This window comes from Apium graveolens, chromosome 1 (genome assembly GCF_009905375.1).
Source record: "Apium graveolens cultivar Ventura chromosome 1, ASM990537v1, whole genome shotgun sequence".
NCBI lineage: Eukaryota > Viridiplantae > Streptophyta > Magnoliopsida > Apiales > Apiaceae > Apium > Apium graveolens.
The window spans coordinates 26,446,295-26,465,694 of NC_133647.1; positions in this window are offsets into that span (position 1 = coordinate 26,446,295).

The window sequence follows — 19,400 nt, forward strand, 5'->3', positions numbered from 1 at the left end:
CCTGGGATACTGGTTCCATTCCAGGTGCTAAGTCGATCGCAAACTCAATTTCTCTATTGGAGGAAGTCCTGGTAATTCATCTGGAAACACGTCTGGAAATTCATTTACCACTGGAATGTCTTCCAGTTTTGATGGCTCCTGACTTCTATCTATCACGTACTGAAAGGTATATGTCATAGCCTATTTGTTTATTCAAGGATTTAATTCAACTCAAATAAGAATGTAACAAATAAATAGTTGATCTACCGTAAAAGAGATCTCTCAAAGTAACATCTGTCAAAGGATTAAGAAACAAGGTTCATCTACAGACTTGAGGAATTAATTCACTGGAGGAAGTTCAAGAAATTGATCAAGCCTCAGTGATATAAATCAAGGTTGTGGATTTAATCAAGTGACAGAGATCTCGTCAGGGTATCAGAGAATTACAGGGATTTAATCTGAAGAAAATTAAGTTATCAAAGTCAAGACATGAAGAAACGTCACGAAAGTTAGTCACTCATGAACCAGACAGTACATCGAGTGTCAACATTGAAGTGGTGGAATTGATTCATAATTGACAGTGATTATCAGAAGATTTTCAGAAGAATGGTTGCAGTTCAAGAGTAGTATCCATTCTCTATTAATTAATTAAGTCATATAATTTAATTAAGAAAATAAATTAAATCTGCAGAGATTAATTTATTGATTAATTTAATTAATTGATTAATTACTTCTGAATTAATATTAAGAATTTTCTAAATTATAATTGAATTAAAATCAGTTTTAATTCAGCAAGATAATTATTTGAACTGGTATGACAATCAATTGTCATACCGAAAGTCGTACCAGTTCATTCAATAGTCTTGCCGAAAGTCATACTAGTTCATTCGATTGTCATACCGGAAGTTCTACTAGAAGGAGGATTGTCTTGCTAGTTCAGTCAGATTGTCATGCTAGTACATCATACCGATTGTCTTCCTAGTACAAGTGATTTCATGACAGTGATTGTCTTGCTAGTTCAGTCAGATTGTCATGCTAGTACATCATACCGATTGTCTTCCTAGTACAAGTGATTTTCATGCTGACTGTCATGCCAGTTCATTTCAGTTTTGTTGATTAAAACTTAAAGACAAAAGCAGCAGACAATCATCAATACAGAACAGACATCAACCAACCAAGAACAAAAGAAAAGCAGAGCAGAAAACATTTCATCCTTCAACTGCAAATTCAAGATCAACAATTTCTAGTTAGTAAAGTTAAATCCAAACCACTAGAAATCATTCTCTTGTTCTTGTGTAACTATCTAGCGGATCATAATCCCTAGAACTTAATCTCAAATTGCGTTTAGCATTTGAATCTTTTTATTGCAAAAATTAAAAAAGTTCATGTCGAATTTATTCTAGATTTGTGATAAATAATTTGAGATTAATCCCTTGTAATCGATACCGTTGTTGTAACACCTTTCAAGTTTAATAATATTTTTATTTAACTTGAATTTTGTTTCAATTTTTTATTCCGCACTAAATTCGATTATTCGGTATTGTTTGTATTCAACCCCCCTTCTAAAAACACATTGGGACCTAACAATTGGTATCAGAGCCTTCTAATTAACGAACAAATCAAGATCCTAGACTTTTGTGATTCTTCCACTCCTTGAATTTTTATTTATTCAAAAATTCATAATGACTTCACAAAAAGTTGGAACCGTTAAAATTCCACCATTTGATAAAGAAAATTATATTATGTGGAAGAAGAAGATGCTCTTGTTTTTACGAGTTGCAAATCCCAAATATCTGAACTTGTTAAAGAAGGGTCGAAAAATTCTGATGGTTATTGAACCAGAGGTGATAGAAGGTGATGTTGTAATTACCAAGGCTAGAACCTATGCAAAAGAGCCTGAGGATTTTACTCCTGCTGAAATGGAAGAAACCTCCTTGGATGCCAGCCTTCAATTAATTTTACTTAATTCCCTTGATTCCTTGATGAACAGACATGCGATGAACTGTAAAAATTCCAAACACATCTGGGAAACTATTGAGGTGATTAATGAAGGCACAGAGGAAGTTAGGGAGAACAAGTTAGAGATCCTAACCTCTGAGTATGAACATTTTAAATCCAATCTAGGAGAAGGAATTACTGAAGTGTTCGAGAGGTACAATGTTTTGATCAACAACCTGGACATGAATGGTAAATATTATTCAATCAGGGAGATCAACAAAAAATTCCTTTTAACACTGCCAACTCATCTTGAACATAGAATCATTGCCATAAGAGAAGCTAGAGATCTGAGTGAGATTTCTTTGGATAGACTCTATGGTGTGTTAAAAACCTATAAGTTGGAGCAGATTCAGCAGAAGGAAGTCTACGGGAAAGATAGAGTGGTCAACACATCTACTGTTGTAGTAGCTGAAGGTCGTCAACAATAACAACAATCTCAACAGTCAGGGAGAATGGTACAGTATTCCAAGGCTGAGGAAAATGTATTAGTAGCAGAATATGATCCTCCTACTACAAATCAATCCAGTGATGATTTTTACTCCTTGGAAGAGCTGGAGCAATTGGAAGATGAGTCAATGGCCCAAATTGTCAAGAGATTCTCAAATGTCAGATTCAAGAGAAATCCCAAGTTCAAATACAAGTCCAACTACAACAGATTCCAGACAGGTGGATCTTCATCCTCTAACACCAGTAGTGGTGGATACAAAACATGGATGGTTGATCGGAGCACCATTAGATGCTACAACTGCAATGAGTTGGGACACTTTGCCACAGAATGCAGGAAGCCAAAGCAAGTAAGGAAGAACTCATGATTCAAATCAGAAGAGTAACTCTGAAAGGGCTTATCTGGCAAAGGGAAGAAGCTGGGATGATACTGATAGTGAAGATGAAGAAGAAGGGAATCTTGCTCTTATGGCTATTGATGGAAATACTTCATCGTCAAGAAAAGAGGTAAAATTTACAGATGTTGAATTAGTTTATCATCTAGGAGGTTTCTTAGATTGTGCTCGTCGTGATAATGAACTGTTAAGTCAGCAGATCAAAGACCTTGAGAAAGAGGTCAATGAATTAAGACTTGTGCACATTAATAAAGACAAATTAAAAGAACAAGTATCTTTTCTAGAGAATAGAGTTAACTGTTATAGACAACTCAAAACTATTCTCAAAGACAAGATCACCGGTCTTGAGACTAAGGTTAAAGCTTACTTTAATTCTTGTTCGAAGGCTAAAAAGTTCTACAGTAAGCAAGCTGTTAATCAAACATCTGGTATATGTTATGATTACAATGCTGCTATTGGAGAATTAGGCATAAACTCCCCTCCTCATGTATGTGCTAAAGGTAGGGAAATACCACATGTGCTTAAGGGTGTTGATAAACCCCTCTATAAAACATCAATTGCCGAACCATTTGATGCGACCTCCTCTATTATTCAAGAAGAAATACGTGCTGAAGATCATGCTAATGAGAAGGTTGTTTCCAAGTCAAGTGTGTCGAGAATAAGGTTAAAGCTTACTTTAATTCTTGTTTGAAGGCTAAAGAGTTCTACAGTAAGCAAGCTGTTAATCAAACATCTGGTATAGGTTATGATTACAATGCTGCTATTGGAGAATTAGGCATAAACTCCCCTCCTCATGTATGTGCTAAAGGTAGGGAAATACCACATGTGCTTAAGGGTGTTGATAAACCCCTCTATAAAACATCAATTGCCGAACCATTTGATGCGACCTCCTCTATTATTCAAGAAGAAATATGTGCTGAAGATCATGCTAATGAGAAGGTTGTTTCCAAGTCAAGTGTGTCAAAAGTTCCAGTCAAAGTTGTGAAAGCAACTGAGACTAACTCAAACACATATGAGTTGGATAACAAAAATGCCATGTCTACCATGCATAAATTTCCTGTTGTTAATCCCTCTCATAAAGCATGTGGTGTTTTTAATTGTATGTCTTGTGCTTTTAATTTGATGTATGCTTATTTTAATGGTAAGCATGTTTCTAGTGATAAGACTACTCCTCGTCAGCATGTGATTAATAGAAAGCATGATAGGTCTAAGACTGCTAGTCCTTCTAAGTCTAGAAAGGAGACATTTGTGCCTAAGCCTAAACAGAAATTTGTTAAGGCTATTTACAAGGTCAAATGTTCAGTCATTTAGAAAGTTGAGACCATTAAAGTTAAGAATGTTGTTTTGCCTGACAAAGGTCAATTCTACAAGTATGCCGGGCCCAACCAAGTTTGGGTTCTGAAGAAGGTCTAATCCATTTGTAGTACAGGGCATTAAACAGGTGGAACTGGTAGTGTGGATTCTTGACAGTGGATCGTCAAGACATATGACCGGAGATAGAGCCCTGCTATCAAATGTGGTTGAGAAAGCTGGCCCAGTGGTTACCTTTGGAGATAACATCAAAGGTTTAACTGAGGGATATGGCTGTTTGCAAGCTGGAATTGTTATCATTGAAAATGTGTATATTGTGCTAGGTTATTATTAGGAAGCAGTATCTAACATATAGCACCAGTGACGAGACTTGAGAATATTACGACATATCAGGCACCTGATGCACATTACACTTGGAATTGGACTCTAGTAAGATGTATACAAGTGTACTCCTGGTTGGTGAGTCAAAAGAGGAAGTCAATGCACCACAGTTCATGGACTTTGTAGTTGCAGATCTATTGGACTATGCAATTTCTTCTTCACAATCTCACTTCAGGTTGGTATGAACTAGTGTACTACTCAAGCAATCGTCATATTAATAACTCTCTTATTAATAGGCACAGACATATTATTTTATATATGCAGTGAGTTTTAGGAGAAAATCAAACTTCTTTCTACATTAGTGATTTCTTATTTCATTAAAATCTTTTGAAATCACTATTGTACATCATTTCTCTCAAAAGATTAAATGTATAATTTTCATTCATTATAGATCTTAAGTACATTTTATCTCTATTGCCATATGTTCTGTGATACAGGTTCAGCCTCCAATGGCTTTCTTTCATTGACAGTCCTAAGGTTGAAAACCCACAACTTCTATCCCAGACTGTAAAGACAAACACAAAAACAGAACCAACCAACACCCTCTTACAACTAAAATGAAGTATGAATGAGCGTGAGGGAGATAGTGCCTTAGTGCACCACATAAAAAAGGTTCTGAAGTCAACCCAGCAGCTCTGTCTCCTACATAGATGAGTAGTATTTAAACCGAGACAACTGCTAGCCCCCATACATCTTCTCAAAAAGATGTAATGGATGAAAAGGCAAAAAACAGTTACTAGATTCATTCTCTCAACAGGGTGCGTCTATTGAATTTTGCCTGTTGGCCAAGGCATCCGATGTAGTGTCACCACTTCAAACATAAACAATTCTTGATGCACAAGGAAAGATTACACACACAAAGGATGAGTTGACGGAAACAAAAGTTTCGACCATTTTAAGGTCAGGTTCGATTGTTCAAGGTTCTTTAATGGACCAATTGCCTTTACAGGTGTTAGGAGAGGGTACTGATCCAAAAGCCATATGTCAGTGGTCAGTGTCTACCTCCCCAGGCTTAAATCCCCTGGATGCATCTACGGATAGTGGATCTGACACAGGCGCAGATCGGCAACTTGTTGACAATGATTCAGATATTACCTGATGAGTCACTAGGAAATGTCTTCACAGACATTAGAAGGGAACTTTGATCTTTATGCTAAATTTGTTGGATCATTGTTTACCTTCCCAGAATTCAAATCTGGAACCCTAAAAGGGAAACTAACAACTTGTAGATTATGACTCAAATTGATCTGACGAGTTTAACAAGGATGGGGATTTGCGAACTCCCATTGCACCACCTATGACCTCCTTAAGGATGGCTAAGGTGATTTTCCTTGCAGGTACAGCTGAATGTTGGAGCTATGAGAGGAGTGATACACTTGTGAGAATGAGTGTAAACACGAGTGGAGAGAAGAGTGAAACACATGTGAGGTACACTAAAACAGAATCACACACTCACAGTGAGGAAGAAAGATGAAACTACTTGTTATTTCTTTTCCAACCAAGTGAAATATGAGAACTCCTTCAGACAACGGCATACATTCCTTCTCTAAGGGGGAGATAAAAGCTTAAGTAATAGTTTGGAGGATTCCTCAACTAAGGGGGAGAAATAGCAGGGAGGAAGAAAAAGATCCTACATATGTACACTACACCACACCATTGTTGTTTGTAACTACGGATCCTATTGTACGGGAGAGGTGGTAAACACAAGGTGATTTCCTAGTAATCAGAAGAAGTGGTTTGGTTCATCACTATTCTTCATAAGGGAAGAAGCTGTGTTCCAAAAGGGGAGTACCATTGGTTTTTATCTGTGAATCCTATTGTACGGGAGATGTGGTAAACGAAGGTGATCTCCTTTAAGCAGTTGATTCTCATAGGGGGAGAAGCAAGAGAGATATGTGCTTCTTAACAGGAAATGTGGTTGTACAAAAGAAGATGAAACTACTTGAAGATATCTTCAGTCTAGAGGAACATCTATTTGGAATCTGGAAAATGTTAAATATTATCTTGAACTTTTCTGCTATTTACTTTGCATTTCTGATTACATCTTTTTCTTATTTGTTAGTTGAGTTATCCTCTAGGTATTTGTTGTTAGTGTCTAACAAACAAATAGGGGGAGATTGAAAGGCATATATCATAGCCTATTTGTTTATTCGAGATTTAACTCAACTCAAATAAGAATGTAACAAGTAAATAGTGGATCTACTGTCAAAGAGATCTCTCAAAGTAACATCTGTCAAAGGATTAAGAAACAAGGTTCATCTACAGACTTGAGGAATTAATTCACTGGAAGAAGTTCAAGAAATTGATCAAGCCTCAATGATATAAATCAAGGTTGTGGATTTAATCAAGTGACAGAGATCTCGTCAGGGTATCAGAGAATTACAGGGATTTAATCTGAAGAAAATCAAGTTATCAAAGTCAAGACATGAAGAAACGTCACGAAAGTTAGTCACTCATGAACCAGACAGTACATCGAGTGTCAACATTGAAGTGGTGGAATTGATTCATAATTGACAGTGATTATCAGAAGATTTTCAGAAGAATGGTTGCAGTTCAAAAGTAGTATTAATTCTCTATTAATTAATTAAGTCATATAATTTAATTAAGATAATAAATTAAATCTGCAAAGATTAATTTATTGATTAATTGAATTAATTGATTAATTAATTCTGAATTAATATTAAGAATTTTTTGAATTATAATTGAATTAAAATCAACTTTAATTCAGCAAGACAATTATTTGAACTGGTATGACAATCAATTGTCATATCGAAAGTCATACCAGTTCATTCAATAGTCTTGCCGAAAGTCATACTAGTTCATTCGATTGTCATACCGAAAGTTCTACTAGAAGGAGGATTGTCTTGCTAGTTCAATCAGATTGTCATGCTAGCACAACAGATAGTCATACCGATTGTCTTCCTAGTACAAGTGATTGTCATGCCGATTGTCATGCCAGTTCATTTCAGTTCTGTTGATTAAAACTTAAAGACAGTAGCAGCAGACAATCATCAACACAGAACAGACTTCAACCAACCAAGAACAAAAGAAAAGCAGAGCGGAAAACATTTCATCCTTCAACTGCAAATTCAAGATCAACAATTTCTAATTAGTAAAGTTAAATCCAAACCACTAGAAATCATTCTCTTATTCTTGTGTAACTATCTAGCGGATCATAATCCCTAGAACTTAATCTCAAATTGCGTTTAGCATTTGAATCTTTTTATTGCAAAAATAGAAAAAGTTCATGTCGAATTTATTCTAGATTTGTGATAACTAATTTGAGATTAATCCCTTGTAATCGATACCGTTGTTGTAACACCTTTCAAGTTTAATAATATTTTTATTTAACTTAAATTTTGTTTCAATTTTTTATTCCGAACTAAATTCGATTATTCGGTATTGTTTGTATTCAACCCCCCTTCTACAAACACATTGGGACCTAACACGTATGCAATGAAATGCTCGCATCCTTGTTGCAATAACTTCTTAGCTTGAATCATCGTCAAGAACTTCTTTGCTTCCCTCTTACCTTTAAACGTCACTGTTTTCTCGTCTGACGTCTTCAAGATTACCTTCTTATTATGACATTCTATCTGAGCATTATGCTTAGATAACCAGTCCATTCCTAAAATAACGTCAAACTCTCCTAACTTAAATGGGATCAAGTCGGCATCAAACTTATTTCCAAAAATCTCAATCTTGCAACCTTTACACACTTAGTTAACAGATACATGCTCCTAATTTGCTAATTCTACCGTCATAATTTCACTTAGCAATTCAATTGGGCAATTCAGCTTATCAACAAAACCTTGAGAAATAAATGATCGAGTTGCTCCCGAATTTAATCGAACTTTTGCATATAAAGAATTCACGGTAACGGTACCTGCCACATCATAAGTGTCCATGATAGCATCTTTCACAGACATGTCATAAATTATAGCTCTGGGAGGTTCATTCACTGTTGGAGGGGCTCTCATGATTCACCGTGTATTATTGAACGGAACTGGTGTCTTGCAATCCCTGGCTATGTGTCTTGGCTTTCCGTACTTGAAACAAACAAACCCAATTGCTCAAACTTTACCTGCCTGGTTCCTGTTAGGATGATCCTTGTTAGCTGGCTCTCTGGATGGCTGATTACGGCACTCCCTTGAATAGTGCCCCCTCTGATTGCATCTGTAACAGACCACATTTAACTTGTTGCAAACTCCACCATGCATCTTTCCACATACTTGACAATCGGGTAGAGCCGGTCTTCGCTGGGTTGGTTGGTTTCCAGTGGCTGGACGATTATCATGGCCTCCGTTGCCTGCATTCTTTCTGTTAAAATTTCTTCCGGGCTGGAACTTACCCTTCCTCTGATTGAAATTTGGAAACTTCCCTACTTGGGACTGTCCTTCACTTCCCTCAAACTTCCTCTTCTTACTATCCCTCTCCTTCTAAGACATTTCGCTCTCCGTCTCTGTAATCATAGCTTTCTGCACAACTCCCGCATACGTATCCAATTCGAATATGGCCACCTTCCCTCGGATCCATGGCTTAAACCCTTGCTGAAACCTCTTAGCTTTCTTCCTATCAGTGTCCATATATGATGGCATAAACCTAGACAATTCCTCAAAATTGTTGGATTTTATCTATCACAGAAGCATGGTAAAACAATTTTTCATGATATAAAATCTATATAATACACATACAGATTGTGAATTAAATTGAGGGATCGTTTCTAACCTTTAAAAGCGATCCAAGAACCACGAGCGGAGGTCCCTAGCAGCTGCTCCTTAAGTGTGAAGCACTCCACCGGTATCCACCAAGAAATCGATGTAATGAAGGAGGAGGAGGTGGAGAGAATTAGGGTTTTTGTAAATTTTTAGGTTTAGGTAAAAATAGGGTTTATAATAGTATATTTATAGGCAAAATTTTCAGCTGAAAATTTTCCCATAAAATATTATTATTATTAACCCTTTATTATTCTCACTAATAATTAAAACACCTTTTAATTATTAATCTTTTTTCTAAATACTTTAGAAATAATTCCCTCACTTGATTTAATTTCCAAAATTAAATTCTTAATTAATAATATTAAGAACTTTTTCTTAATTAATTTAAAATCAATTAAATCTCATTTAATCAATTATTAAATTTGCCAATTAATTATTTATTTCATAAATAAATAATTATCAGCCATTATTAATTAATTCCTCCACCATTAAATCATTCTCTTTTATGGTGTGACCCTGTAGGTTCAATATTAAGCCGATAGTAGAAATAAATAATAATAAAACTATTTATCATTATTTATATAAATTCTCTAATTCATTAAATATGATTAATTAATTAATCATATTTATTCTACATCGTGAAGGATACTTCTCAACATATCGCGACTATCCGGATAATATGAATTCACAGCTTAGAATACCAAGAACCCATTCAGTGAATAGTTACCGAACAATTAATTCCTTCTACCCTGCAATGTCACGATTAAATACAAGGCATGGAACTTGTGTCAAGCCTATCTTATTTAATCATTTGCTTTCCCATTCACTATGCTTAGTTCTATTTAATATAAATTAGAAACTCCTTTCTAATTTCATTCACTCTGGCCAGAGATTCCTGAACTAGCATAAGTGGATTAGCATTGAACATTCTCTTCCTTCACTAGAAGGGGTAGATCCTTTATTGATCATACACTATCTTTGTGTACAAATTCCTATACCCAGTAGAGCCCTTATAATTGTCCCTGGAGACTAAGAACTAAACCAAAGCATAGTTCAGTGTACACAAGATGACTATGATGACCTCAAGTCTAAGGATACTTGTACAACTATCACTATGTGAACAACTGCTGACACGTGAGTGAACTCCATCAGTTGTTCAGCTGTGTGAGTCATGTTCAGTGAACTTATTCTATAATAAGCACCTACATACTAGCTATAGTGTCACCAAACAAATGTCTATTAGAACAGACATCCTTCATAATGAAGCAAGCATAATATGTACCGATCTTTGCGGATTATTAATTACCAGTTAGTAATCCTACGACCAGGAACTATTTGAGTTTAGAGTTATCATCTTTTAGCTCTCATTATTATGATCTCATCACAATCCATAAAAAGCTTTAATCTAAACTGTGGTATATCTTATTTAAACACTTAAAATAGATAGAGCCCGCAAATAAAAACAAAACAAGTCTTTTATTAATATCGATGAAATCAAAACAGATTACATAAAAGTTATTCCTAAATCCTCATACATGATTGGACTTAGGACATATCTCTTTCAAAAATTACTTTCATAATCTGCCACTGACATATTCCCCTACTTTAACTCCAGAAATTTCAATTCCATTTGATCTTGAACAAACTGAGGGAAATATTTCTCCAAAAACAGCTCCTTGAATCTATCCCATGTAACATCATCCGTACCTTCCAACACTTTAATAGTTTCCCACCAGTAGGTGGCTTCATTCTTTAGATAGTAACTCACAAACTCAGTCTTCTGTTCCTCTCTCACCTTGACTAAGGCACATGTCTTCTCAATTTTCTTCAACCAGACTCTTGCCTCAATAGGATCTACCGAACCTTTAAATTCCGGTGGATTCACCGCCTGAAAAGTGTTAAAGGTTACCTGAGGGTTGGTTTGCCTCTGCTGTTGTTGAGTCAGGTGAACTGTCTATTGAACCAAGATCTGAAGAATCTGGGCTGCAGTTGGGTCTATGGGACCTGGATTTGGATTTTGGTTATTGTTGTCTTGGGTGTTGTTGTTGGTTTCTTCATTCTGGTTGGTAGAACGGGTGTTTCTTTTGGGATGCATTTTCTGTAAAGAATCAAATAACTTATTTAGCCTTTAAATAAAAACCCTTTTTAGGAAAAGCTTTTGTAAAACATAAACATCTCTTTTTGAAAACATTTTTAATCGCTGAACTAAGTAAATTGCATGCTTCTTTACAGAATATAAACAGTTAGAGGAAAAAGGTACATGTTATCACAAGAGTTTTATAACTGATGCAGTAAGATAAGACAGGTATGGTAAAGTAAATAACAATGCTGAAAAAGAAAAGGTACTGATATATATGTCAAAGTTTAGTGGTACAAGCGCGGAACATTTTATTAAAGGAAAAGGTACAACAGGTCTATCCATTATTCAGCAAGTCTAGTTTATTTATATACCCACCTAAAGTCTGATAACATATATTACATACTATTGTACATATATCAGCTGTCACATCATCTCCGTCGTCTAGCTATAGGGAAACTCTGGTCCATCATGAAAGGAATATGTCCTAAGTCCAATCATGTATTAGGATTTAGGAATAATTTCCTGTATAATCTATTTTGATTTCATTGATATTAATAAAAGACTTGTTTTGTTTTTATTATGGGCTTTATCTATTTAAGTGTTTAAATAAGATATACCATAGTTTAGAGTAAAGCTTTTTATGGATTATGATGAGATCATAATAGTGAGACCTAAAAGATTGATAACTCTAAACTTAAATAGTTCCTGGTCGTAGGATTACTAACTGGTAATTAATAATCCGCAGAGATGGGTACATACTATGCTTGCTTCATTATGAAGGATGTCTGTTCTCATAGACATTTGTGTGGTGACACTATAGCTAGTATGTAGGTGCTTATTATAGAATAAGTTCACTGAACATGACTCGCCCAGCTGAACAACTGATGGAGTTCACTCACGTATCAGCAGTTGTTCACATAGTAATAGTTGTACAAGTATCCTTAGACTTAAGGTCATCATAGTCATCTTGTGTACACTGAACTATACTTTGGTTTAGTTCTTAGTCTCCAGGGACAATTATTAGGGCTCTACTGGGTATAGGAATTTGTACATGAATATAGTGTATGATCAATAAAGGATCTACCCCTTCCAGTGAAGGAAGCGAATGTTCAAGGCTGATCCACTTATGCTAGTTCAGGAATCTCTGGCCAGAGTGAATGAAATTAGAAAGGAGTTTCTGATTTGCATAGAACTAAGCATAGTAAATGGTAAGCAAGTGATTAAATTAGATAGGCTTGACACGAGATCCATGCCTTGTATTAAATCGGGACATTGTAGGGTAGAAGGAGTTTATTGTACGGTAACTATTCACTGAATAGGTTCTTGGTATTCTAAGCAATGAATTCGTATTATCCGGATAGTCGCGATATGCTGAGAAGTATCCCTCACGATGTAGAATAAATGTGATTAATTAATTAATCATATTTAATAAATTAGAGAATTTATATAAATAATGATAAAATAGTTTTATTATTATTTATTTCTACTACCAGCTTAATATTGAACCTACAGGGTCATACCATAAAAAGAGAATGATTTAATGGTGGAGGAATTAATTAATAATTGCTAATAATTATTTATTTATGAAATAAATAATTAATTGGCAAATTTAATAATTGATTAAATGAGATTTAATTGATTATAAATTAATTAAGAAAAGTTCTTAATATTATTAATTAAAGGATTTAATTTTTGGAAATTAAATCAAGAGAGAGAATTATTTCTAAAGTGTTTAGAAAAAGGATTAATAATTAAAAGGTGTTTTAATTATTAATAATAATAATAAATGGGTTAATAATAATAATAATATTTTATGGGAAAATTTCAGCTGAAAATTTTGCCTATAAATATACAATTATAAACCCTATTTTTATTCTAACCCCAATTTTTAGAAAAACCTAATTCTCTCCACCTCCTCCTCCTCCTTAACCTCGTTTTCTTGGTGGATACCAGTGGAGTGCTTCACGTTTGAGGAGCAGCTGCTAAGGATCTCCGATCGTTGCTTTGGATCGCATATTAAAGGTTAGTAATCGATCCCTATGTTTTAATCACGATTTATATGCATTTATTTGGATTTTATATGTGAAAAAGTGTTTTACCATGCCTCCGCTGCGATTAAAATCCAACATTGGTATCAGAGCCAGGTTGTATGCATATAGATCTGTGGTAAAAATTTCAGAATTTTATGTGCTTGTATGAATTAATTATGATTTTTACAAGTTATATCATGGAATAATTTTGTCTGATGAGAAATCATTTCTCAGAATAATTTTGAATGTTGATCTGGGTTCTACAAGTGTTGTAGATCGTCTGGGTATTTTTTTCATAATTTTATGATATATAGATTTTTTATTATGAATTTTTGAAGTTCTTGCAATTAAATTCGTAATTAAATACTCATGTATATATATATGAAATTGTAAGTATGTATATATATTTGTACATCTGCTGTGATGTTACTGCTGTTGTCTGTGTTGTTCTGCACGGAGAAAAGAAAAGGAGACAAGGTACAAAGAAGTCAGATACGGCGGCACGGAAAACCGTGCAAGAAAGAAAAAAAAACGGCGACTGACTGAAAAAGGCGGGAGGACCGCGCGTCGACCACGCGCGCGTGGGGCTCACGCGCTGGCGTGCCACGCGCGGCGCATGGAAGACACGCGTTGTTGACGTCGTGCTGACATCATGCTGACGTCAGCATAGGGGGTTAGGCGCGTGACGCATGTGTGCGCGTGGGGGCGCGTGGGAGACCTTGTTTCGGCGCGTGAGGGCGCGTGCTAGCTCAGATTTGGGCGATTTTGGTGCCGTTGGATTCGGCTTTTCAAGACGCTTCTAATGGTATATTATATGATATTTTATGAAATTGTTTCGAACTATTTATAGCTAACAGAAGTGTTTTAAAGCTGTTTTTGGTCGTTTGAATTGCTTTTAAATGCTTCATATGATACATAGAGATGTATAATGCTTAGACCAATATGCTAGATGATGTAACATGCCTACCTTGATGTTTATTCATGTTGATATATATGATATATGCTTAGTTTATCATGTGATGATAGACTTAGGTGAACTTAAATGAACATAAGGTGTTTGTTAGACAACCTAGTATACTGAAATTGTTCCATAACCTTAATAAAAATATTATGAATACAATCATGAGATTCTTGTGTTTATCAAACACATAATTGAATATGAATTTTCGATATGAGAGAAAGGATGATTCTGTCAACAACAGATTTCTATCTATAAGAAAGGCTTATTAAGTGACGCCTCTTGACAATGCTCCACCCGATCTGGGAATCATCTGATTATTGATTATTGATTTGAAATATTTAATTTAAAAGGAAGAATCCCTTTATAATATGATTATGATTGTAACGTAATATAATCCCTCTAAAATTAAATAATATCAAGTAGTAATTGGCCAATGACACAACGGGCTTGTGTCGGTCATAGCCTTCCAACATTATAGAAAAGTAGTTCTTATTTTTGAATCATTGTCGGTTCGTGCTACAGCCGAGGGCTTTGATTTCGAAATAAGAAATACTTGTCTATTACATAGAGATGTGTACATTGAATAAGAATTTAAAGGTCGTTACGTGCCATAGCTGTGGGCCTTTGGGGACTGATTCAATTGTACGGAATGTTAGGTTAGACTTGACTTAGAATATTGAGTTTGTTGTGCCACATCCGTGACTCAATTATTCAAGAGGCTAAAGTTTGATTAGGGAATAACATTAGATGTAATTGACAAGAGTTGTCTGCCTATTGAACATTACACGGCGGTTCGTGCTACAGCCGGGGTTGTGTAATGGAATGTAGGATCCCTATTCCCACTAGCATTATGAATGCTTAATTTTTCACGTAGGGGGTTGAATAAATTAGATAAACTAGTGGGAGCCACTTATGAATAAAGACCCGATTCATATAGTGTTTTAAAATGAAATCGAATATTTGCTGAGTGTTGTTATGTGTTTATCATTTACAGATTTACAATATACATTATGTCTTCTGCACTATCACTCAGGAGCATACTAGATGCTCACAAGTTGACTGGTCCTAATTATGCTGACTGGCTTCGAAACTTGAAAATTGTTCTCAGGATTGAGAAGCTGGAATACGTGATTGACTCACCTAAGCCTACTGAACCTGCTAGCGATGCGCATAATGATGAACATATTGTGTATCGTAAGTGGACAGATGATGCAAATGTTGCTCAATGCATCATGCTAGCTTCCATGAACATTGAGCTACAGAAGTAACATAAGCATATGGATGCTCACACTATCCTCATGCATCTACAAGAGTTGTATGATGTGGCGGGGAGGACAGCTCGATATGAGATATCGAAGGAGTTGTTCGGTTGTAGGATGTCTGAGGGATCATCTGTGAATGACCATGTACTTAAGATGATCAATTTGATTGAATGTCTTGGACAACTTGGTTTTGCCATGGATGGGGAGCTGAGCCAAGACTTGGTCTTGCAATCGCTTCCGAGTTCGTTCTTGCAGTTTGTTGTGAACTTTGACATGAATAAGTTAGATGCCAGCCTGCCTGAACTCCACAACATATTGAAGACTGCGGAATCGAATTTCCCCCTAAGAAGAGTTCTGTTCTTCTAATTGGTGAACGTTCCAATCCTAAGAAAAGGAAGAGGAACCCTTCCAAGAAGAAGAAAGTAGGTGAAGAAAAGCCGGTTCCACTAAAAGCTGAAGACCTCAAGAGCAAAGTTGTTTGCTTTCACTGTAATAAGGTGGGGCATCGAAAGAGGAACTACAAGGTTTACCTTGCAGAATTGAAGAAGAAGAAGGGTAGTGAGACTGCCGCTTCTGATTCAGGTATGTTCATGATAGAAGTGAATATGTCATTAAGCCAAATTTCTACTTGGGTATTAGATACCGCCTATGGTTCTGACATCTGCAATTCGTTGCAGGGACTAAGGAGAAGTAGGACTCTTAAAGAAGAGGAGGTGATTCTACTGATGGGAAATGGAGCAAGAGTTGCTGCTGAAGATGTAGGATTATTTCATTTTCATATGCCTACGGGCAAGACTATTGTTTTAAATAATTGTTATTTTGTTCCCTCGATTATGAGGAATATTATTCCCATGTTAGACTTGGCTAGATTTTCATTTATTATTGAGAATAATGAATGTTCTATTCTTAGAGATAATATTCTTTATGGACATGGTGCTTTAAATAATGGTCTGTATATATGTGACATAATTTACTTCAGATTGAACAAACTAATAAAAGAAAAGGGATGATGAAAATCTCACTTTATAGTGGCACTACAGTCTCCATGTAGTAGATATGGAGAGAGGACTGCAAATTCGCTAGGAATGGTACACACAGATGTATGTGGACCAATGTCTAAGCAAGCCATGGGTGGATTTTCATACTTCATTACTTTCATAGATGATGGATCTAGATTCAGATATGTGTTTGATGAAACACAAGTCTGAAGCCTTTGAAAAGTTCAAAGAGTATAAGTATGAAGTGGAGAAACAACCAAATATAGTATTATAACTCTTCGGTCAGATCGAGGTGGTGAATACTTTAATGGAGTTTTCTAGATTATCTCAAAGTAAATGGTATAGTCTCCTAGTGGACTCCTCCAGATTGGTATCTGAAAGGAGAAATCGAACTTTGTTAGATATAGTTCGGTCTATGATGAGCTATGAGAATCTTCCAGTATTCCTATGGGGTTATGCATTGGAAACCTCAACATATTTACTGAATAAGGTGCCTTCCAAATCTGTTCCTCAAACTCCGTATAAGATATGGAAAGTAAGGAAACCGGGTCTTAAACACGTTAAGATTTGGGGATGTCCAGCTTATGTCAAGAAAGTTGACCCAGATAAGCTGGAATATCGATCCGTAAAATGTAGTTTTGTGGGATATCCTAAAGAGACTTTAGGGTATTACTTTTACACCGATCATCGGGTGTTTGTCTCCAGACATGCTACCTTCTTGGAAAAGGAGTTTATCCTTGAATGAAACAGTGGGAGCAAAATTGAACTTGATAAAGTTCAAGAAGCACAAACTACTATGGATCAAGTGGAAACACCTGTTCTGACTGAACAACCTTTTATGGAACAGCCCATTCATAGAACAGGGAGAGTGTCTCGCCAACCTGAGAGGAAATATGGCCTTGTCATTAAGAATGACAATGAGTTGTCGATCATTGATGATGACGACCCTGTGACCTATAATGAGGCTATGAGTAGTGTTGACTCAGAGAAATGGCAGAGTGCCATGAAATTCGGAATGGAATCTATGTATACGGTATACGAAAGAATGATTAGAGCAGATGGGCAGATGGAGACCTATAAGGCCAGGTTTTGGCAAAAGGATTCAAACAAAGGCAATGGATTGACTTTGATGAAACCTTTTTACCTGTAGCCCTGTTAAAATCAGTTCGGATTTTGCTTGCGATTGCTGCTTACTACGACTATGAAATCTGGCAAATGGCCAGATGGTTTTCTTTCCAAGGGAAATGAAAACCTAGTGTGTAAGCTTCTGCGAACCATATGTGGTTTAAAGCAAGCTTCTCGAAAGATGGAACATTCATTTTGATAAGATAATCAAAAAGTTTGATTTTATCAAAAACGTAGATGAACCATGCGTCTACAGAAGGGTTAGTGGAAGCGCGGTAACATTTCTTGTATTGTATTGAAAAAGAGTTGACACACATAACAACATAGCAGACCCACTCATAAAGCTACTTTCTGAAAGTCACTTTGATCGTCATAAAGACTAGATGGGTATTAGATACCAGAGTGATTGGCTTTAGTACAAGTGGGAGATTGAAAGGAATATGTCCTAAGTCCAATCATGTATTAGGATTTAGGAATACTTCCTGTGTAATCTGTTTTGATTTCATTGATATTAATAAAAGACTTGTTTTGTTTTTATTACGGGCTTTATCTATTTAAGTGTTTAAATAAGATATACCATAGTTTAGAGTAAAGCTTTTTATGGATTATGATGAGATCATAATAGTGAGACCTAAAAGATGATAACTCTAAACTTAAATAGTTCCTGGTCGTAGGATTACTAACTGGTAATTAATAATCCGCAGAGATCGGTACATACTATGCTTGCTTCATTATGAAGGATGTCTGTTCTCATAGACATTTGTGTGGTGACACTATAGCTAGTATGTAGGTGCTTATTATAGAATAAGTTCACTGAACATGACTCGCCCAGCTGAACAACTGATGGAGTTCACTCACGTGTCAGCAGTTGTTCACATAGTGATAGTTGTACAAGTATCCTTAGACTTGAGGTCATCATAGTCATCTTGTGTACACTGAACTATACTTTGGTTTATTTCTTAGTCTCCAGGGACAATTATTAGGGCTCTACTGGGTATAGGAATTTGTACACGAAGATAGTGTATGATCAATAAAGGATCTACCCCTTCCAGTGAAGGAAGCGAATGTTCAAGGCTGATCCACTTATGCTAGTTCAGGAATCTCTGGCCAGAGTGAATGAAATTAGAAAGGAGTTTCTGATTTGCATAGAACTAAGCATAGTAAATGGTAAGCAAGTGATTAAATTAGATAGGCTTGACACGAGATCCATGCCTTGTATTTAATCGGGACATTGTATGTAACACCCCCAAATCCGGGGTCGGGGATCCGAGTTGTCACGAGTTCCATTTCCCTTAATAACACCCAATCTTAATAAATAATCAACTACTCTGTACTGTGACCCCACAATAAACACACACACCACAAGTTATAGTCTCAGAGATGATTATCCAAAAATAATCACAAGTCGTTTTATTCCACAATTATATGTCACTACACCTTAAAAGGGTTTCTGAATAAATTTACATTTCTTTGCCATTATTATAATTCATAAATATACATAAATCTGGTACATCAAAAGTTGAAAGCCTAGCCTATTGGTAGCTCCTACCTCAGCTACAGCGACATCAACGCCTATAGGAAACTGCGGAACGTTTCCTATCCGCTCATGAATTGGGAGCTTGGTCCTGTTCATCTTGTCTATCTGATGTTGTGTGATGAAAGAAGAAAGCAAGGGTGAGCAACAAGCCCACCAAAATAATATGTATACTGATTAACAA